At 40.9% G+C, this 23,300-nt stretch overlaps 1 protein-coding gene and 1 long non-coding RNA gene across 3 annotated transcripts in view; one reads left to right on the forward strand and one right to left on the reverse strand.

Moving 5' to 3' along the window:
• Positions 1-23,300, reverse strand: part of LOC118402036 (pre-B-cell leukemia transcription factor 1) — a 67,098-nt gene that overhangs the window by 21,123 nt on the left and 22,675 nt on the right. The window lies entirely within an intron of this gene.
• LOC127911030 (uncharacterized) lies at positions 21,729-22,285 on the forward strand. Its single transcript, XR_008077416.1, has 3 exons — positions 21,729-21,748; positions 21,865-21,922; positions 22,213-22,285. It is a non-coding gene; the product is annotated as an uncharacterized LOC127911030 (long non-coding RNA).

Consider the following 23,300-nt stretch of genomic DNA (forward strand, 5'->3'; position numbering starts at 1 on the left):
TAAATCCATGTAATATAACCTACAACTTCACAACAAATCCATGTAATATAACTTACAACTTCACAACAAATCCATGTAATATAACCTACAACTTCACAACAAATCCATGTAATATAACCTACAACTTCACAATAAATCCATGTAATATAACCTACAACTTCACAACAAATCCATGTAATATAACCTACAACTTCACAACAAATCCATGTAATATAACCTACAACTTCACAACAAATCCATGTAATATAACCTACAACTTCACAACAAATCCATGTAATATAACCTACAACTTCACAACAAATCCATGTAATATAACCTACAACTTCACAACAAATCCATGTAATATAACCTACAACTTCACAATAAATCCATGTAATATAACCTACAACTTCACAACAAATCCATGTAATATAACCTACAACTTCACAACAAATCCATGTAATATAACCTACAACTTCACAACAAATCCATGTAATATAACCTACAACTTCACAACAAATCCATGTAATATAACCTACAACTTCACAACAAATCCATGTAATATAACCTACAACTTCACAACAAATCCATGTAATATAACCTACAACTTCACAACAAATCCATGTAATATAACCTACAACTTCACAATAAATCCATGTAATATAACCTACAACTTCACAACAAATCCATGTAATATAACCTACAACTTCACAACAAATCCATGTAATATAACCTACAACTTCACAACAAATCCATGTAATATAACCTACAACTTCACAACAAATCCATGTAATATAACCTACAACTTCACAACAAATCCATGTAATATAACCTACAACTTCACAACAAATCCATGTAATATAACCTACAACTTCACAACAAATCCATGTAATATAACCTACAACTTCACAATAAATCCATGTAATATAACCTACAACTTCACAACAAATCCATGTAATATAACCTACAACTTCACAACAAATCCATGTAATATAACCTACAACTTCACAACAAATCCATGTAATATAACCTACAACTTCACAACAAATCCATGTAATATAACCTACAACTTCACAACAAATCCATGTAATATAACCTACAACTTCACAACAAATCCATGTAATATAACCTACAACTTCACAATAAATCCATGTAATATAACCTACAACTTCACAACAAATCCATGTAATATAACCTACAACTTCACAACAAATCCATGTAATATAACCTACAACTTCACAACAAATCCATGTAATATAACCTACAACTTCACAACAAATCCATGTAATATAACCTACAACTTCACAATAAATGTATGATTTATTTTAGACAGGTCTAAAGAAACATGAAATGAAGAAAATGTAGTCTATTTCAGAAGAACAGAATAGCATACTCTGAGTTGCCCTTATGTTGGGTCCTGATCTGGCCATGGCAAATGGCTGTGGGCTACACTAGTTCATTTAGCAGACAAGATTTGATTCCATGGCATCATTTTAGAGTATGAAGAATACATTTGAACAAAGCTGAATAAAATAGAAAGAATATTTTCTCCAAACGATTTGAGCACATACGGCTATTCTGTGTTGAGCGGTTAACAAAGCGATAGGTATTTCTATATGCTTAATGTAGGGTTATTATTTAGTTGTTCTACAAACGTTGGGCTATGTGTTTTGATTTTTAATACATTGTAAGGCTGCAAGATGCAACTCTAATGATGATTTGAAAAAAGTTGCTTAAAAGGCATGACCTCTGCTTTGCTTTTTCCCCAGGCTGTACACACTACATCAGTCACTCATTCACAATTCGACAAGCACGTGATAATGCCTAAAATTTCACGGTGGTATCTCCATGCCTTTTGCAGCCAGTGGCCGTTGTGCCCTTCTCCCTAAGTGCTGAGCGCTCCGAATCACCTTTTCACTCACATGGCTCTCCATCAGGTGATAGGGTCTTTCTCACAGGCTACAAGTGAAGACAGACACATTGTGCATCCAATTCCGAGGTGCACATTGAAGATATTGGAAGAACTGTCCATATTTACTTTTCGTCAGCCAACAAGATGAGTAAGCCTAACGAACAGCGAAAGTACTTGGCTATGTCAATCTACTCTCCCCCATAGTACAAAGGTTAACCTACTCTATTCTGTGCGATAAATAAATATTCCAAACATAGTCTGGGACTGTTGTGGGATGCTTCAGATCCCAAATTAATACAACCAATACAAGCATCCCAAATACTGTTTTACGCAATGTGGCTGACGCGACAGATCAGAACGTTTAGCTTAAAATGTTGATAAACTATTAGGCTATATACAAACCTTATTGAAACATATAGGCCTATGGACTAGGCTACATGAGGTGTGCAACTATGATTTCGAAAAAGTCGCAAAAAAAAGGCATTGTTTCTATTGCAAGGCATCATTCACGATTGATAATATATAATTCACAAGTGATAGGGTAATATTTTCACCCATCATACTATTCTTGATTTTGATGTAGAATGGACCACTATCATGCACCTGTATCCAAACAGGGGCAGCCGGAAAAAATAGATGTCATCTATGCACTTAAATAGCAAATGGAGGACGCTTTTCCCCATGGTTTATTTTCATTGAGCAATGTGCTTATACTTCTCTGGGATATGTGGGCTAGCGTCCCACCTCGACAACAGCCAGTGAAATTGCAAGGTGCCAAATAAAAAAAAAACAGAACTCTCATAATTACAATTTCTCAAACATACAAGTATTATACACCATTTTAAAGATAAACTTGTTGTTAATCCCACCACAGTGTCCAATTTCAAAAAGGCTTTACGGCGAAAGCATACATTGCGATTATCTGAGGAAGGCACTCATACGACTTCATGTTTCACAATACATGTATGTTGTGTTCCATAAAAACAGCTCTGCTGTCTTGGTGTGACAATAACCATAGGAATTGGCAAGACAGCACAAAATAGATTTGGGACCAGGCTAGGTCAAGACTACAGAAAGACCACCGACTACATATCAGAATCCGAGTGAAGATGTCTTTAAGTCACAGTGGGATATAAGGTGTATTCTGTCGGTCAGCCCGTACACACCTGCCTCCCCAGCTGGACTCCCTGATTCCCCACCACAACCCCTCTCCTCCCCCTCCCGTCACTGTGAATAACTCCCAGCTGCCAGGCTTATTTTTAGCTCCCGTTTGATTCCCACACCTGCGGAGAGGGAGAGTTGTCACAGTCGGGCTGTATCTCTCCCTCTCTCTCCTTCTCTCGCTCTTTCCTTCGCTCTCTCTCCCTCACCCTCTCTGGAATAATGCATCTGAATGAAAATGCACTTTGCTGATGCAGTAACTTCTTCTCATCCTCACTCTCCTCCCAGGAATGAGACTGTGATGTTATTGATATACGGTATGTATGCTGGATAATGTACAGTATAGGCTGATGTTGTGGGTAGGGCTGGGAATTGCCAGGGACCTCACGATACGATATTATCACGGTACTTAGGGTGCCGATACGATATGCATGTCACACCCTGATCGGTTTCACCTGTCTTTGTGCTTGTCTCCACCCTCCTCCAGGTGTCACCCATCTTCAACATTATCCCCTGAGCATTTATACCTGTGTTCTCTGTTCGTCTGTTGCCAGTTCATCTTTTCTTGTCAGGTCTTACCAGCGTGCTTTCCCGTTTTCCTGTTTCTCAACGGTTTGTTTCCTAGTTTTCCCAGTTCTGACCATTTTGCCTGCCCTGACCCTGAGCCTGCCTGCCATCCTGTACCTGCATGACTCTGATCTGATTACGAACCTCTGCCTGTCCTCGATCTGCCCTTTGCCCCGTGCTATAATACATTATTGAGAACTGTACTATCCACTTCCTGTGTTTGCATCTGGGTCATATCAAAAACAATGGGAAAGTGCGTTTGGGAGCAGCAGGTAGCCTAGTGGTTAGAGCGGTGGGCCAGCAACCGATAGGTTGCTAGATTGACTCCCCGAGTTGACAAAGTAAAAATCTGTTGTTCTTCCACTGAACAGGGCAGTTAACCCACTGTTCCTAGGCCATCATTGTAAATAAGAATTTATTAATTGTCTTGCCTAGTTAAATAAATAAAAATATCCTGAGTCATGATAATTTATTGCGATTTTCACGATTCTATATGTATTGTGATTTGATACTGCGATTTTATTGCGATTTCATGTTCCAAACATATGGCTCACTATATGTCTGTAGTAGAGAGACAAGACAGAGCATGAGAAAACATGTTGCTTCACTATTTTAAAAGATGGAGAACAAACTACAGCTGACTAGCACTAGATAACGCTACCTACAGTAGCAAAAAAATAAATATATATATACAATATATATATTTTGTGTATTTTTATTTGTATCAATAATTGGAGTCAAATATCTATATATTATTGGCCAAAAATGTAAGAGTGGATTTACCTTTCCCATTATCACTAAAACACACTATATATATATATATATACTTTATTCTGATAATGATCATGTTAAATGTCGCTACTGTTGAAGAAAGCACCACAACATCAGTTTCCTCTCCTAAAAAAGTGAAATAACAGATTCCCCCCCTCTGTTTTTATTTAGGCAGCAACACTAAGACAAAGCAAGTGCAACAACATCATCATGAAGTTATATTTCCTCCTATATTTCCTTTTTCCTGTCATTTTTTCTTTGTGGATGTGTTGGGCTGAGGATCCTTGCAGTCAGCGGATTACATTATCAGTCTGACCTAGTTGCTTGATATCTCCTGAGACGCTGCGATGCCAGGCTTTCTGATGCACAGCACAGCCTTCCCTTCCACTGCTACACAACACTACAACGCGCACACGGTGTAACTTTCATTTATCAGACGGAAGAAGCGGGAGGAAATGTCACATGTTGACAGTTTCCTTTTCCTGCCACTCAAACCGTAGCAGTCCCTGTGGTTGGTTAAGGTCTCTCTCTCTCTCTCCCTCTCTCTCTCTCTCTCTCTCTTGCTCTCTCTCTCTCTCTGTGTGTGTAAGTGTAATGTCTTCAGTGTTGGTCGGACAATCCATAATTTGTTGAATGCCTTCAAAGTACTGTATCTTAAAATACTATTTCACAGAACTATTGTTAGTGCTTTCTACATTTGCATTAATACTAGATTCATTTGAATGTTCTAGACATAACGAAAATATGCTCTCAAATGTTTCTCAAAACACAATAGAAATGACTTTTAAACACACAAAACCTTGGCAAAAACTACACGCTAGGTGTACTCTTCGGGAAAAAAAGATGCTATCTTAACCCTTAAAGGGTTCTTCAGCTGTCCCCATAGGAGAATACTTCAGCTGTCTCCATAGGAGAATACTTCAGCTGTCCCCATAGGAGAATACTTCAGCTGTCCCCATAGGAGAATACTTCAGCTGTCCCCATAGGAGTATACTTTGAATAATTAGATTTGGTTCCAGGTAAAACCCTTTTGGGTCCATGTAGAAACCAAAAATGGTTCTACCTGGAACTAAAAAGGGTTCTCCTATGGCGACCGCTTGAACCCTTTTGGAACCCTTTTTTCAGAGTGTAAACTTACAGTCAATAGCAGAATGTTCAAAGAAATAATGAGAGTTGTAACTGTAAGACTGATAGAGGATAAGAAATACAATCACAAAGCCACATTAAGTGCCTAGTTCAGTTTAGAAAAGGAGGGAAGTGGGGGGAAGGTAGCAACAACACACCACTACACCTTTAAATGGTGTAAAAGTATGGCACGCTCTGCATATGTAGAAAACATTTCACACTGTACATATAGAAAGTCTACACCCCTTTCAACCCTTTTCACATGTTGTTGCAAAGATGCAGTCGTCCTTCAGGTAACTGAAAGGTTGCTAGATCGAATCCCCGAGCTGACAAGGTAAAAATCGTTCTGCCCCTGAACAAGGCAGTTAACCCACTGTTCCTAGGCCGTCATTGAAAATAAGAATTTGTTCTTTAACTAATCTGCCTAGTTAAATAAAGGCAAAAAAACAAAACTGAGCTGCAAGACAGGAAGGAAACTCCTCAGGGATGTCACCATGAGGTCATTGGTGATTTTAAAACAGCTACAGAGTTCAATGGCTGTGATGGGAGAAAACTGAGGATGGATCAACAACATTGTAGTGACTCTACAATAATAATAATAATAATAATAATATAATGACCTAAATGACAGAGTGAAAAGAAGAATACAAATACACAAAATACAAATATTAAAAACATGCATATGTATTTAACAAGGCACTAAAGTAATACTGAAGAAAAATACATGGCAAAGGAATACACTTTTTGGCCTAAATGCAAAGACTTACGTTTGGGGCAATTGAACACAACACATCAGTGAGTAACTATCTCCTTATTTTCAAGCATGGTGATGGCTGCATCATGGTATGGGTATGCTTAACATCGGCAAAAACTGTGGAGTTTTTCATGATGAAAAGAAATGGAATGGAGCTAAGCACAAGCAAAGTCGTAGAGGAAAACCTGCTTCAGTCTGCTTTTCACTAGACACTGGGAAAGGAATTCACCTTTCAGCAGGACAATAACCTACAACACAAAGCCAAATCTATACTGGGGTTGCTTACTAAGAAGAGAGTGAATGTTCCGGAGTGGCCATGTAACAGTTTTGACTTAAATCTGACTTGCTGTTTAGCTATGATCCCCAACACCTTGACAGCTTGATGAATTTTGAAAATAATAACAGGCAAATATTGCACAATAAAGGTGTGCAAAGATCTTATGAGATTTACCCAAGAAGACTCACAGCTGTAATTGCTGCCAAAGGTGTTTCTAACATGTATTGAGTCAGGGGGGTGAATACTTATCTAATCAAGGTATATTAGTGTTAAATTTTTCATTCATGTTTAAAATTAAATAAAAAAAACTTTAACAGGGTATTTTGTGTAGATTGTTGACAAACAAATTACAATTAAATCCATTTGAATCCCACTTCGTAAAACTTCAAAATGTGAAGAAATCCAAGGGGGTGTAGACTTTCTACAGTAGTGGAGAGGGAGGAGGGGGAAGAGATGTGCTCCTGACAGATTAGGGCTTGGTCTATGCCAAGGTTATAAACAGGCTGCTATCAGCCTTCCAAACAGAATAATCCTCCCTGTATCAGCACCCAAACATATGGGCCCACACAAAGACCCAGCCACCCTGACAGACACCTCCTTTTAATTACAGGACCTCTCTCTCTCTCTCTCTCTCTCTCTCTCTCTCTCTCTCTCTCTCTCTCTCTCTCTCTCTTCTGTCTCTCTCTCTCTCTCTCTCTCTTCTCTCTCTCTCTCTCTCTCTCTCTCTCTCTCACCTTCTCTCTCTCTCTCCTTCTCTCTCTCTCTCCCTCTCTCTCTCTCTCTCTCTCTCTCCTACCTCTCTCTCTCCCTCTCTCTCTCTCCTTCTACCTCTCTCTCTCTCTCTCTCTCTCCCTCTCTCTCCCTCTCTCTCTCTCTTCTACCTCTCTCTCTCTCTCTCTCTCTCTCTCTCTCTCTCTCTCTCTCTCTCTCTCTCCCTCTCTCTTACAGACAGGTGAGAGAACGGTGGATTTTTTAAATGTAGGATTTAATAGGGATTATACCACAACATCCTGCTTTCAGAGGTCCAATTAATGAATGAGTTATTGGTTCTGAATAGCAGACACCCACACCAACAATCGTCACAGTCTGTTTCAGTCAGGTCTCTGAAACAGATAAATACATTCCTCACTTTTTATATACTGCCGACCAGAATTTAAAGTCTTGTTCAATAAAGTAGAAAATGTCAGAGGTGCAATAACCGTGATCATATAAAATCTCAGCGGCTTGGAAAATATATGCAAAAATGACAGTGTCCTCTTCCACTGGTGCAATTAAGTTTTATTTGACTGAACCAGCCATAAAAAAGGGTTTTGAAGGTTGTCAATGGGGAGTAATTGGTCTGGTTTATTAGTGTTATCATATTTCTCACAAGCTTTTTCCCCGTCCGCAGTATGAATCAGTCTTGAATAAGACATGTGGAGGATCAGTGAAACGGATTAAGTCATGTTGTCTTTAATGTTTAACCATTATAACTGAGAGGAGGGAAAATAAAATATCAAAATACAGAATAATGACAATCAGCTGCTGTAGTTGCTTCCCAAGCTCTTGTAATCTTAGATATACAGGACAATGTCACAATTTCTATACAATGCAGTGGGAGCTCCTCAGAGAAGGAAGGAGTGGACCATCCTTCTCAGTGAGTTTAATACAAATACAAATTATGAAAGATTAAATAAAGAGATTCTTTCTACCTCCCAAGTGGTGCAGTGGTCTAAGGCACTGCATCGCAGTGCTTATGGTGTAACTATGGACCTGGGTTCAATCCCAAGGAGTCCCATAGGGTGGTGCACAATTGGCCCAGTGTCATCTGGGATAGGGGAGGGTTTGGCCCAGGGGGGATTTACTTGGCTCATTGCGCTCAAGCGACTCCTTCTGGCGGGCTGGGCACCTGCAAGCTAACTTGGGTCGCCAGCCAGACGATGTTTCCTCCGACAAGTTGGTGAAGCTGGCTTCCGGGTTAAGCGTTCAGGTGTTAAGGAGAACGCGGTGTGGTGGGTCATGTTTCGGAGGACGCAAGACTTGACCTTGGCCTCTCCCGAGCCCGTTGGGGAGTTGCAGCGATGAGACAAGGGGGTAAAAAAAACACAAAAAAGTGATCATTTTTAGATTAAACTATAGTAAATATATTCACGTCACCAAATAATTGATTAAAACACACTGTTTGGCAATGAAGGTCTACAGTAGCCTCAACAGCACTCTGTAGGGTAGTAACATAGTGTAACCGTCCTCCTCTGGGTACATTAACTTCATTACAAAACCTAGGAGGCTCATCCCCTTCCATAGACTTACACAGTAATTATGACAACGTCCGGAGGACTTCCTCCAACCTATCAGAACACTTGCAGCATGAACTGACATGTTGTCCACCCAATCAAAGGATCAGAGAATTAATCTAGTACTGAAAGCATAAGCTACAGCTAGATAGCACTGCAGTGTATACAATGTGGTGAGTAGTTGAATCAAAGAGAAAGCAATAGTTAAAGAGTTTTGAACAAATTAGTTTCTTTAAAAATGAAGAAGCAAGAGAGAGAGAGAGAGAGAGCTATATTTCGTTGTATATTTTTCACTTTCACTTTCACTTAGCTAGTGAACGCCTGGTCACAGACAGTGATTTGTTGTGCACTGAAGTCCACAAGCAAAGGGAAAAGGTGAGAGGAGAATGCGTAGATGTGAGAAGGAATTATAGAAGAATATGCATCATGCTGTTTGTATGTGGCTGCTATGAAAGTCAACTGTGTTTGCATGTGATCAGGGGTGTATTCATTCCGCGGATTCTGTTGAAAACCCTTTCTTAAACGGAAGCAAACGGAAGCAAACGGGGATAAACATACCTGAATATCTCCATTAGAAACTATTGTTTGCAACTGTTGGACTAATGGTTAAACCCTAGATCAGCTAGATGCAGGCAAGAGTGTACAAGGCGGTACTGAATCTGTCACTGTCTGTCACCTTGATTACTCAAAGGCTATGTTGTAGCAACCTCATGATGGGCATAGAAAAATGTAATGTAGTAGCCTAAACCTATCGATGTTACATTGAGCTGGGTGAATGGAATATGAATAACAGTCATCCAATATGCTATAATAGAAATAAGGCCATGCTCATAATTTGTTTTATCATCCTGCCTCATCTTAAATGGCACCGACCTCCACTGATAAAATGTCTATAAACAGTAGGCTATAGACAATATACAATGTCTCTATAATATACAATGTAGACACAGAAAATACCAGACAAGCTCCCTCAAGAACCCAGCATATCCCTCTCTCTCTCCCCCAGGCAGTGTAGTGGGCAGAGTGTAGGACTAATGACGTCCAATCTCCTGTCACAGAGAGCTGGGAGCTCACCAGGGGATAAATCGACCTGCAGCTCAGAGAGCTGTTAACCGTTTCTGTCTGAGGAGGATTCCTCCCTGCCCGACCCACGGCACCTTTAGTCCGTACACGTTCAGGCGCAAACATTACTTTATTTGACTCTAATGAGTGGAAGAAATCTACACACAAAAATGACACAGGGGTCTGAATCAAATGTAAATTCAAGTCTGCAAATGCACTGTACGTATTGCCGAATTTGCGTCTCGGGAAGCAACCAGAGAAACGTCCTCACTAATACTTGTTAATCATTTTTAAATTGGGGCCAAATGAACAGTTGAATCATAGAACATAGAGTACAGTTGAATGCATCTAATCCAAATGGAAGGGATGCAGGAGGAGTGAGTCAATATATATATGTGTGTCTGCCTGTCTGTGTGGGAGTGCCACTAAAACAAAGCATGTGGGCTATCCTTCCCTATGAGGGAGCGTACGATGAGCCACTCATCAAATCACTATCGCCTCCTTGGAGCGCCACTCTGCCAATGTGCTTCTGCTACGGTGGGCTACCACCACACAAACACACTGTGTCTCCCCCATTCTCTGTCTCTCCTCACAAACACTGTGTGTCTACCTCCCTGTCTCGCCACCCTGACGGGGGCTTTTGGTGAGGTGAGGGGGGTAAACGGCGTCGAGGCACAGCACGGGGATGGTGACAGTGAGGGGCGACAGCCTCCCCCTAATGATCTCCCCTCTGTTCCAGTGGGCTGAGAGAAACCATTACCTCCCGCTACATTACCCTGCCATCCCTCACATCCCGCTCTCTCTGTCTCTCTCTCTCTCCCTCCCTCTCTTGTTCTCGCTTCTCTACCTCGTCTCTCTCTCTGTCGCCTCTCTCTTCTCTACATCGGCTCTCTCTACTTCATCTCGCTCCCCCCCCCCCACCCCCCCCCCACCCACCCTCTCTCCCCTCACTCCCAGAGCAACTTGCTGCTGCAGTCACGGCTGCCTGGCGGTGCCGTTGCTCACCTTCTTACCTCCCCCTCCTCCTCCTCCCTCTGAACCCCTAGCTCTATACATCACATTTAACACTTTGACAGTAACAGTCTATAATGTTTCTATTCTACAAAATCACTCTGCCAACTCCGGGATAGCAGAGCAGAGACTGAGGAAAATAAATACCACTCTCAACCTTCGGCAGTAAATTCTAAGGGAAAAGGGACAAAAAGAGACTCTTGTAGTCTCTGCCAATTACAATGGCTCGGTCTGTCTCTGTTCTGGCCATTAGCTACCAGTGCAAATGCAGGGTAATTTCAATCAATATATTCATCAGACTCTACTGACAACAACAACAGCATATTTTGTAAAGGCTTGTCACAGGACACTTTGAAGTGTCACAATGTGTCACACTGGAGGGCACTTAGCGGTGAAAAAAGAAACATTTCAACAGACTAAATTATTCAATGCAAAAGTAACATGAATAAATAAAAAAATAGTGTAAATAAAAGATGAGAGTTGATGCATGACCTCTGAAGGAGTCTCAACATGTCAGTAGCACAAGAGAAGGAAAGGGACATATCAACATTAAATATGGAGCATTAAAGGATGAAATGACCATAGAGGCATTAAAGATGTAATAGATTCCTAAAGGAAGGAGTAGAAAAAATTATGATAATCAACTCTATGCAAAGTTAAAAATGAACACCGTGACCCCATGTTGTTGTACACCATTTAGTTCCCTCCTCTATGATTTGAGTTCTGAGGGGAAAATCTGCTTTGGTGAAATTCAATCTTTCCATTCTCTCCAGGGTTCTGTTTTCAATGTATTTAATGTGTGTAAACAAACATTAGTCTTTGTTTCCCAGAGTATTAGCTTTAATGTATCGCCGGCAGTGCAGGCTTTGAGGGGGCATTCATTTCAATTCGCAGATTTAAACACTTCAGTTTGTCGCCATCCTTTATCGCAGCCCGCCACCACACCAAAGGACACAATGGGCCTATTCTTCAATCTAACGGCGGAGCTTACTAGCCATTAGCGGGAAAAACTGCCTGTGTCCTTGAATGAGCCACTCAAATGTAACTTGTGATTCAAAATTAATTTGAATAATTAATTACACGTTAAAACAGGCATGAACCCGAGAAACGATCTCGGGATAGGAGAAGGAAATATATTTGCCCCGGGGCCAGTGGATTTGTCATCGTATTGGAGCAGAGCAGAGCGGGCTAGACCAGCCAGTTTTAGAGGGTAGGGAGAGCCAGAGTGTGCAATCTCTAGTGAATCTAATGAAACCAAGTAAAAGATAACGCCACATTTCATCACGTCAAAGACAGAGGACTGTACTTCCTCAGAGCGACCCTGGAGGTGGCAGAAATAGCGAATACTGAGGAAATTAGCCTTTTCAAAGTAGCATGCAGTAGTTCAACTATGCCTATGCTGGATTCTGACCTAACTCCCATGGTGATTAGTTGATGATTAAATCCCTAGCTAACCCCCAGCCTTAAAACAGTCTCTCTTGCTGTCTTACAAAACTGGTCATTTCAAAAGGCGATAGGGGGTTGCGCATTCACATAAATGTTACATTTCATCATATTGCATCAGCCAGAATGACTGAAGGTTAGTCCACCTGTTTATTTTCTGCCTCATTTTACAGCATATGACTTTTGGCAAAGCTACCTCCTTCCGTGACTCGTCCTTGTCCCATTCCTTTGCGTGGAGGGAGGTTGTCTTTATTATTTAATTAAGTCACTTTGGCCGTTCCATGAATAATTGAGTGTGTGAGAGGAGACTCTGGGCAGCCGCGGGCAGGCAGCAGGCTCCGCCAGGCTCCCACTGCATTGGACTTCCTGGTGAGGAGTGTATTAAACATTTGCGTGTTTATGTCCCCAGGGCGTCTGTCCTGGCTGCATAAAATTGAATTGGTTATATCTAATATATCATGCCCTAAGGGGGGAGTGGAGAGAGGGAGATGGAGGGGGGTGAGGTAGGAGAGGAGGGGGACTGAGATGGTTGCATCCTGCCATCAGGGGAATGAAAGCCTCGTCCGCCTGTGCTTGAGGATCGAGAGGGGGGGGGGCTTGACATTAATATCCCGAATCAAATCGATGGATGTCCGAATTCTCAATGTGTATGGCCTCAAGGCTCAGAGAGGAAAACAAGCTCCAGAACCAGATTAAAGCTACTCATTACAGCTCTCTTTCTTTGTTCAGTTCTGGTGTCTCTGACTGGGTCAAGTATTGTAAAGCATCATTACAGCCCTCTATCTTTGTTCAGTTCTGGTATCTCTGACTGGGTCAAATATTGTAAAGCATTTTTACAGCCCTCTATTTTTGTTCAGTTCCGGTGTCTCTGACTGGGTCAAGTATTGTAAAGCATCATTACAGCCCTCTATCTTTGTTCAGTTCCGGTGTCTCTGACTGGGTCAAGTATTGTAAAGCATCATTACAGCCCTCTATCTTTGTTCAGTTCTGGTATCTCTGACTGGGTCAAATATTGTAAAGCATTTTTACAGCCCTCTATTTTTGTTCAGTTCTGGTGTCTCTGACTGGGTCAAGTATTGTAAAGCATCATTACAGCCCTCTATCTTTGTTCAGTTCTGGTATCTCTGACTGGGTCAAATATTGTAAAGCATTTTTACAGCCCTCTATTTTTGTTCAGTTCTGGTGTCTCTGACTGGGTCAAGTATTGTAAAGCATCATTACAGCCCTCTATCTTTGTTCAGTTCTGGTATCTCTGACTGGGTCAAATATTGTAAAGCATCATTACAGCCCTCTATCTTTGTTCAGTTCTGGTGTCTCTGACTGGGTCAAGTATTGTAAAGCATCATTACAGCCCTCTATCTTTGTTCAGTTCCGGTGTCTCTGACTGGGTCAAGTATTGTAAAGCATCATTACAGCCCTCTATCTTTGTTCAGTTCCGGTGTCTCTGACTGGGTCAAGTATTGTAAAGCATCATTACAGCCCTCTATCTTTGTTCAGTTCTGGTGTCTCTGACTGGGTCAAGTATTGTAAAGCATCATTACAGCCGTCTATCTTTGTTCAGTTCTGGTGTCTCTGACTGGGTCAAGTATTGTAAAGCATCATTACAGCCCTCTATCTTTGTTCAGTTCCGGTGTCTCTGACTGGGTCAAGTATTGTAAAGCATCATTACAGCCCTCTATCTTTGTTCAGTTCTGGTGTCTCTGACTGGGTCAAGTATTGTAAAGCATCATTACAGCCCTCTATCTTTGTTCAGTTCTGGTGTCTCTGACTGGGTCAAGTATTGTAAAGCATCATTACAGCCCTCTATCTTTGTTCAGTTCTGGTGTCTCTGACTGGGTCAAGTATTGTAAAGCATCATTACAGCCCTCTATCTTTGTTCAGTTCCGGTGTCTCTGACTGGGTCAAGTATTGTAAAGCATCATTACAGCCCTCTATCTTTGTTCAGTTCTGGTGTCTCTGACTGGGTCAAGTATTGTAAAGCATCATTACAGCCCTCTATCTTTGTTCAGTTCTGGTATCTCTGACTGGGTCAAGTATTGTAAAGCATCATTACAGCCCTCTATCTTTGTTCAGTTCTGGTGTCTCTGACTGGGTCAAGTATTGTAAAGCATCATTACAGCCCTCTATCTTTGTTCAGTTCCGGTGTCTCTGACTGGGTCATGTATTGTAAAGCATCATTACAGCCCTCTATCTTTGTTCAGTTCTGGTGTCTCTGACTGGGTCAAGTATTGTAAAGCATCATTACAGCCCTCTATCTTTGTTCAGTTCCGGTGTCTCTGACTGGGTCAAGTATTGTATAGCATCATTACAGCCCTCTATCTTTGTTCAGTTCCGGTGTCTCTGACTGGGTCAAGTATTGTAAAGCATCATTACAGCCCTCTATCTTTGTTCAGTTCCGGTGTCTCTGACTGGGTCATGTATTGTAAAGCATCATTACAGCCCTCTATCTTTGTTCAGTTCCGGTGTCTCTGACTGGGTCAAGTATTGTAAAGCATCATTACAGCCCTCTATCTTTGTTCAGTTCCAGTGTCTCTGACTGGGTCAAGTATTGTAAAGCATCATTACAGCCCTCTATCTTTGTTCAGTTCCGGTGTCTCTGACTGGGTCATGTATTGTAAAGCATCATTACAGCCCTCTATCTTTGTTCAGTTCTGGTGTCTCTGACTGGGTCAAGTATTGTAAAGCATCATTACAGCCCTCTATCTTTGTTCAGTTCCGGTGTCTCTGACTGGGTCAAGTATTGTATAGCATCATTACAGCCCTCTATCTTTGTTCAGTTCCGGTGTCTCTGACTGGGTCAAGTATTGTAAAGCATCATTACAGCCCTCTATCTTTGTTCAGTTCCGGTGTCTCTGACTGGGTCAAGTATTGTAAGCCTCAGTGGATAAAATGGAGGGATGGATTTTTCATGGAACGGATTACCACCAACACCCCCACCACAACCAGACAAAAATACAAGCAAAAGCTTATGGCAGCATTCATTTAAATAAGTAAGAGGATTAATGTTTGGGGAACTGCATGTGGATGCAGGAGACAATGTAGTAGACATGCACAAATCAAATCAAAGTTTATCCCTTTCAAAGGACTTAGACTGAGCCACTGATGAAAGACTCTCCTACCACTCCTCCTCTGTTATCTATCCTCTGTTCCCCCACCATCCCCCACACCTACCTATGGCCCCAGCTAACTCCTCAGTCTCAATTTATTCTGCACTGCACCTTTAAGGGTCTGAGTCTCCAGACTCCAGACGGATGAGCTTTTTAACACTACCATTAAGGTCAGGGCATAAATTATTGATCCCCTGCCTCCATCAGCATAGCGGTCACGTAGCCAGTATCACAATATAACCCCGCCAGCCTCCCTCCCCTCACCCCCGCCTGCACACCGCACCGCTGCCCGCTCACACAATTAGAGGGGGATTCTCATTAAGGATGAGAGACAGAGAGAGGGATGAGAGAAAGAGAGTCCATCTCACAGACCAAGCGGAGGGGGTGACTGGGGCACTTCATACCCCTTCCCTCTCACTCTCTCTCTCACACCCCCTCCCTCTCCTCTCCCCTCCCTCCATCAAATTCCCAGGCAGGGCCTAAAGATGACAGGTCTTATCCACGCTGAAATACACCCGATAAGGCGGCTGTAAAAGAATAATAAAATAATAATGCATGGAGAATAAAAGAGGAGGAGAGGCTGTGCCATGCAGGAGGAGAGGAGAGGAGAGGAGAGGAGAGGAGAGGAGAGGAGAGGAGAGGAGAGGAGAGGAGAGGAGAGGAGAGGAGAGGAGAGGAGAGGAGAGGAGAGGAGAGGAGAGGAGAGGAGAGGAGGAAGCAGCATAAATAAAGCTCTGGTGAGGTGGAGGGTGGTGGGTGGGTGGGTGTGCGGTTGCAGTTCCACCAGCAGCTCTCATAATGAATCCAGAGGTCCTGGATCAATAACGTCAGCAAGCTACTGACTACACATCAGAAATGCCAAAGGATCTCTCTCTCCCTCGTGTGTCTACTCCTGCTCTAGTACTAGCTATTACTAACATAGACCTTATTAATACATGTCTATTCTACAACACCTATTAGGAACAATACACCCTCATCAGTTGAATTACTTCAGAGGTCTCTCTAATTCTTCATCTATCTATGTCATAAAAGCTTTAGTAATGAAACCCTAAAACAGTATGAACATCTGCTATGACTAACAGTTTGTCTCATTTCATGACACATGGCTTTGTGTTAGTTTATGACAAGACTGATTTTAATCACAACAAAGAAAAGAGAAAGATCTCCATGATTTGCCAGGTACAGTAGGGCTGTATGTTTATGTAAATTAGTCCACTGGAAAGGTGTCAAGCAGATGCAGCATTGACTTGGTATTGGCATTGACTTGGTCTGTGAAAACGTGCCCTCGCTCCCCAATCGCTCATACAGAATCATGGCCTAATGGCATTCTATTAACATAATTGCCAACACAACTAGTGTTCCGTGTCTGAGGGCCATTCCCTATACTCCAGAAAGAAAAAAGGAAAAGATGAGAGAGAGGAAATTAAGTCAATCTGGGACACCCCCCAACAACACACACCCCACACAAAGCGTGTATGTGGTGTGTGTGATATTGTTTGATTTCCCCCCTCCAAGCTAGCATGTTGTGATGTGGAGACCCCCTGGGAAGGCCTTTGGCAGCTCCAGGAGTGTGGATTGTGTGTGTGTGCGAGTGTGCGCGAGAGAGAAAAGCTTCCTTTCCTTCATGTTTTGGTATAGCTTGATTCAGCAGTCAGACACTGGGCGAGATGTGCGCTTCACACCAAACACAACCTGCCAGGCAAAATTAAATTCCCATTATTTTTTAATTAATCCCTAATTAAAATATATTACTCCACAGATTCCGCAAATCTCTCTTAATATGCAAATGTGGCCAATTCAAGGATATTTACATATCATTAATTAAGGCGGCGCATTCTCTTAGTCTAATGAGCTGTGGCCTGAGCCTGCCAAGGAAAACTAAACGCATGGCTCAGGAGGAGTGAGTAAGCACCGGGCGGCACGATGATGACACATCTCTGTTAAGTCAGGAATGTCAGCCATCAAACCATTATGGAACTAAATAACAACATCAGGTAGCCCATATACAGTACTGTGATCAGCGTTGGTTAAGTTAGTGGAGTATGCTACAATTCTTGTATCAGGAGATAATACTGATACTCTGAATATTCTGAGTAGGTACCGTGTATTGTAGTAATACTTAGTAGGTTCAGTGTATTGTAGTTATACTGAATAGGTTCAGTGTATTCTAGGTATACTTAGTATATGCAGTGTATTGTAGTTATACTTAGTATATACTGTGTATTGTAGTTATACTTAGTAAGTACTGTGTATTGTATTTATACTTAGTAGGTTCAGTGTATTGTAGTTATACTTAGTAGATACAGTGTATTGTAGTTATAGTTAGTAGATACAGTGCATTGTAGTTATACTTAGTAGATGCAGTGTATTGTATTTATACTTACTAGGTTCAGTGTATTGTAGTTATACTTAGTAGGTTCAGTGTATTGTAGTTATACTTAGTAGATGCAGTGTATTGTAGTTATACTGAGTAGGTTCAGTGTATTGTAGTTATACTTAGTAGATACAGTGTACTGTAGTAATACTTAGTAGGTACAGTGTATTGTAGTTATACTGAGTAGGTTCAGTGTATTGTAGTTATACTTAGTAGATACAGTGTACTGTAGTAACACTGAGTAGGTACCATGTATTGTAGTTATACTTAGTAGATACAACAGTGTATTGTAATTATACTGAATAGGTTCAGTGTATTGGAGTTATACTTAGTAGATACAGTGTATTGTAGTTATACTGAGTAGGTTCAGTGTATTGTAGTTATACTTAGTAGATACAGTGTATTGTAGTAACACTGAGCAGGTACCGTATATTGTAGTTATACTTATGTAGGTACCGTGTATTGTATTTATACTTAGTAGGTTCAGTGTATTGTAGTTATACTTAGTAGATACAGTGTATTGTAGTAACACTGAGTAGGTACCATGTATTGTAGCTATACTTAGTAGATACAGTGTATTGTAATTATACTGAATAGGTTCAGTGTATTGCAGTTATACTAAGTAGATACAGTGTATTGTAATTATACTGAATAGGTTCAGTGTATTGCAGTTATACTTAGTAGATACAGTGTATTGTAGTTATACTGAGTAGGTACTGTCACATCCTGACCGTAGTTCCTTTTTTATGTCTCTATTTTAGTTTGGTCAGGGTGTGAGTTGGGGTGGGCATTCTATGTTTTTTTCTATGTTTTGTATTGCTGGTTTTGGCCTGGTATGGTTCCCAATCAGAGGCAGCTGTCAATCGTTGTCTCTGATTGAGAACCATACTTAGGCAGCCTGTTTTCCCACTATGATTTGTGGGTAGTTGTTTTCCGTTTCTGTGTTTGCACCATACGGGACTGTTTCAATTTTCATTTATTTCCTGCACTTTTTTCTTTTGGTATTTTCTCGTGTTCTGAGTTATTAAAGTTATCATTGACATGTACCACGCTGCATTTCGGTCCGATCCTTCTTATTCCTCATCAGAAGAGGAAGACAGTAGATGCAGTGTATTGTAGTTATACTGAGTAGGTTCAGTGTATTGTAGTTATATTGTAGTTATACTTAGTAGATACAGTGTATAGATACAGTGTATTGTATTTATACTTACTAGGTTCAGTGTATTGTAGTTATAGTTAGTAGATACAGTGCATTGTAGTTATACTTAGTAGATACAGTGTATTGTAGTTATACTTAGTAGATACAGTGTATTGTAGTAACACTGAGTCGGTACCGTGTATTGTACTAACACTGAGTAGGTAACGTGTATTGTAGTAACACTGAGTAGGTAACGTGTATTGTAGTAACACTGAGTAGGTACCGTGTATTGTAGTAACACTGAGTAGGTGCCGTGTATTGTAGTAACACTGAGTAGATGCTATGTATTGTAGTAACACTGAGTAGGTACCGTGTATTGTAGTAACACTGAGTAGGTGCCATGTATTGTAGTAACACTGAGTAGGTTCCGTGTATTGTAGTAACACTGAGTAGGTACCGTGTATTGTAGTAACACTGAGTAGGTACCGTGTATTGTAGTAACACTGAGTAGGTACCATGTATTGCAGTAACACTGAGTAGGTTCCGTGTATTGTAGTAACACTGAGTAGGTACCGTGTATTGTAGTAACACTGAATAGGTTCCGTGTATTGTAGTAACACTGAGTAGATACAGTGTATTGTAGTAACACTGAGTAGGTACCGTGTATTGTAGTAACACTGAGTAGGTACCGTGTATTGTAGTAACACTGAGTAGGTGCCATGTATTGTAGTAACACTGAGTAGGTACCGTGTATTGTAGTAACACTGAGTAGGTGCCATGTATTGTAGTAACACTGAGTAGGTGCCATGTATTGTAGTAACACTGAGTAGGTTCCGTGTATTGTAGTAACACTGAGTCGGTACCGTGTATTGTACTAACACTGAGTAGGTACCGTGTATTGTAGTAACACTGAGTAGGTACCGTGTATTGTAGTAACACTGAGTAGGTGCCATGTATTGTAGTAACACTGAGTAGGTTCCGTGTATTGTAGTAACACTGAGTCGGTACCGTGTATTGTACTAACACTGAGTAGGTACAGTGTATTGTAGTTATAGTTAGTAGATACAGTGCATTGTAGTTATACTTAGTAGATACAGTGTATTGTAGTTATACTTAGTAGATACAGTGTATTGTAGTTATACATAGTAGATACAGTGTATTGTAGTTATACTTAGTAGATGCAGTGTATTGTAGTTATACTTAGTAGATACAGTGTATTGTAGTTATACTTAGTAGATACAGTGTATTGTATTTATACTTACTAGGTTCAGTGTATTGTAGTTATACTTAGTAGGTTCAGTGTATTGTAGTTATACTTAGTAGATACAGTGTACTGTAGTAACACTGAGTAGGTACCATGTATTGTAGTTATACTTAGTAGATACAACAGTGTATTGTAATTATACTGAATAGGTTCAGTGTATTGGAGTTATACTTAGTAGATACAGTGTATTGTAGTTATACTGAGTAGGTTCAGTGTATTGTAGTTATACTTAGTAGATACAGTGTATTGTAGTAACACTGAGCAGGTACCGTATATTGTAGTTATACTTATGTAGGTACCGTGTATTGTATTTATACTTAGTAGCTTCAGTGTATTGTAGTTATACTTAGTAGATACAGTGTATTGTAGTAACACTGAGTAGGTACCATGTATTGTAGCTATACTTAGTAGATACAGTGTATTGTAATTATACTGAATAGGTTCAGTGTATTGCAGTTATACTAAGTAGATACAGTGTATTGTAATTATACTGAATAGGTTCAGTGTATTGCAGTTATACTTAGTAGATACAGTGTATTGTAGTTATACTGAGTAGGTACTGTCACATCCTGACCGTAGTTCCTTTTTTATGTCTCTATTTTAGTTTGGTCAGGGTGTGAGTTGGGGTGGGCATTCTGTTTTTTTCTATGTTTTGTATTGCTGGTTTTGGCCTGGTATGGTTCCCAATCAGAGGCAGCTGTCAATCGTTGTCTCTGATTGAGAACCATACTTAGGCAGCCTGTTTTCCCACTATGATTTGTGGGTAGTTGTTTTCCGTTTCTGTGTTTGCACCATACGGGACTGTTTCAATTTTCATTTATTTCCTGCACTTTTTTCTTTTGGTATTTTCTCGTGTTCTGAGTTATTAAAGTTATCATTGACATGTACCACGCTGCATTTCGGTCCGATCCTTCTTATTCCTCATCAGAAGAGGAAGACAATCGTTACAAGTACAGTGTATTGTAGTTATACTTAGTAGATACAGTGTATTGTAGTTATACTTAGTAGATACAGTGTATTGTAGTTATACTTAGTAGATACAGTGTATTGTGGTTATACTTAGTAGATACAGTGTATTGTAGTTATACTTAGTAGATACAGTGTATTGTAGTAACACTGAGTAGATACAGTGTATTGTAGTAACACTGAGTAGGTAACGTGTATTGTAGTAACACTGAGTAGGTACCGTGTATTGTAGTAACACTGAGTAGGTACCATGTATTGTAGTAACACTGAGTAGGTACCGTGTATTGTAGTAACACTGAGTAGGTACCATGTATTGTAGTAACACTGAATAGGTTCCGTGTATTGTAGTAACACTGAGTAGGTACCGTGTATTGTAGTAACACTGAGTAGGTACCGTGTATTGTAGTAACACTGAGTAGGTGCCATGTATTGTAGTAACACTGAGTAGGTGCCATGTATTGTAGTAACACTGAGTAGGTTCCGTGTATTGTACTAACACTGAGTAGGTACCGTGTATTGTAGTAACACTGAGTAGGTGCCATGTATTGTAGTAACACTGAGTAGGTACCGTGTATTGTAGTAACACTGAGTAGGTACCATGTATTGTAGTAACACTGAATAGGTTCCGTGTATTGTAGTAACACTGAGTAGGTACCGTGTATTGTAGTAACACTGAGTAGGTACCGTGTATTGTAGTAACACTGAGTAGGTGCCATGTATTGTAGTAACACTGAGTAGGTACCGTGTATTGTAGTAACACTGAGTAGGTGCCATGTATTGTAGTAACACTGAGTAGGTGCCATGTATTGTAGTAACACTGAGTAGGTACCGTGTATTGTAGTAACACTGAGTAGGTACCGTGTATTGTAGTAACACTGAGTAGGTACCGTGTATTGTAGTAACACTGAATAGGTTCCGTGTATTGTAGTAACACTGAGTAGGTGCCGTGTATTGTAGTAACACTGAGTAGGTGCCATGTATTGTAGTAACACTGAGTAGGTACCGTGTATTGTAGTAACACTGAGTAGGTTCCGTGTATTGTAGTAACACTGAATAGGTTCCGTGTATTGTAGTAACACTGAGTAGGTACCGTGTATTGTAGTAACACTGAGTAGGTACCGTGTATTGTAGTAACACTGAATAGGTTCCGTGTATTGTAGTAACACTGAGTAGGTGCCATGTATTGTAGTAACACTGAGTAGGTACCGTGTATTGTAGTAACACTGAGTAGGTTCCGTGTATTGTAGTAACACTGAGTAGGTACCGTGTATTATAGTAACACTGAGTTGGTATAACGACTTGGAGTGAATGGTAATGAAATCAGTACTACTGTAGCTCTGTAGGTTTCCTTCATGAATGCCATGTTGCATTAGGTGATTTGAAGGTGATTCAAAGGCGTGGATGAGAGAGGAGACGCTCCATCCCTATCTTCTTGCGCTTTCCTTTCCAGGCGGTTCTAATTCGTCACCCTGAGCATCGAAGGGGGTGGGGTTAACTAGGTGGGGGAGTGGGAGGACGCAGTGGAATTCATTAAGCCTAGAACCCTCTCTCCCACCCTCCCCGCCTCCCCCTCAACCCTTCCTAATGGCATCAGAGGTTAGCAGAGAAGGGGCGAGCAGAGAGAGGGACAGAGAGAGAAAACGTGAGTAAGTGAGTGAGTGAGTGAATGTGTGTGAGAGAGAGAGAGAGAGAGAGAGAGAGAGAGAGAGAGAGAGAGAGAGAGAGAGAGAGAGAGAGAGAGGCTGTCCGTGGTTTGCTGATATTCCTTACTACTATGTAACATACCAGGCCACAGTTTGGTCCAAATAGATTTCTAAATCTCCCTTTAAAATGGCAGTTCTGATTACAGGAAGTGGCAGTAAAACAAAACCCCTCTCCCTTTGATGCACTATGACAATATAAGTACTTTCCTGCAGTATACAGTGGTGGACTGCAGTGTTGAATAGCATAAGCAGGAAGCTTTAGCATTCTGAAATATATGTTCTGCCTGTGCAATCAGAACCTTTTAGTGTTTGATTACCCTGTGCTGCTACAGTAATCTATGGCCTCCACCACCACTGAAAGGTGCAGTGCCGCCGTCAATGGCAGCCTGACGTCACCTGTCTAAAAATGACCT

Source organism: Oncorhynchus keta, chromosome 23 (genome assembly GCF_023373465.1).
Source record: "Oncorhynchus keta strain PuntledgeMale-10-30-2019 chromosome 23, Oket_V2, whole genome shotgun sequence".
NCBI lineage: Eukaryota > Metazoa > Chordata > Actinopteri > Salmoniformes > Salmonidae > Oncorhynchus > Oncorhynchus keta.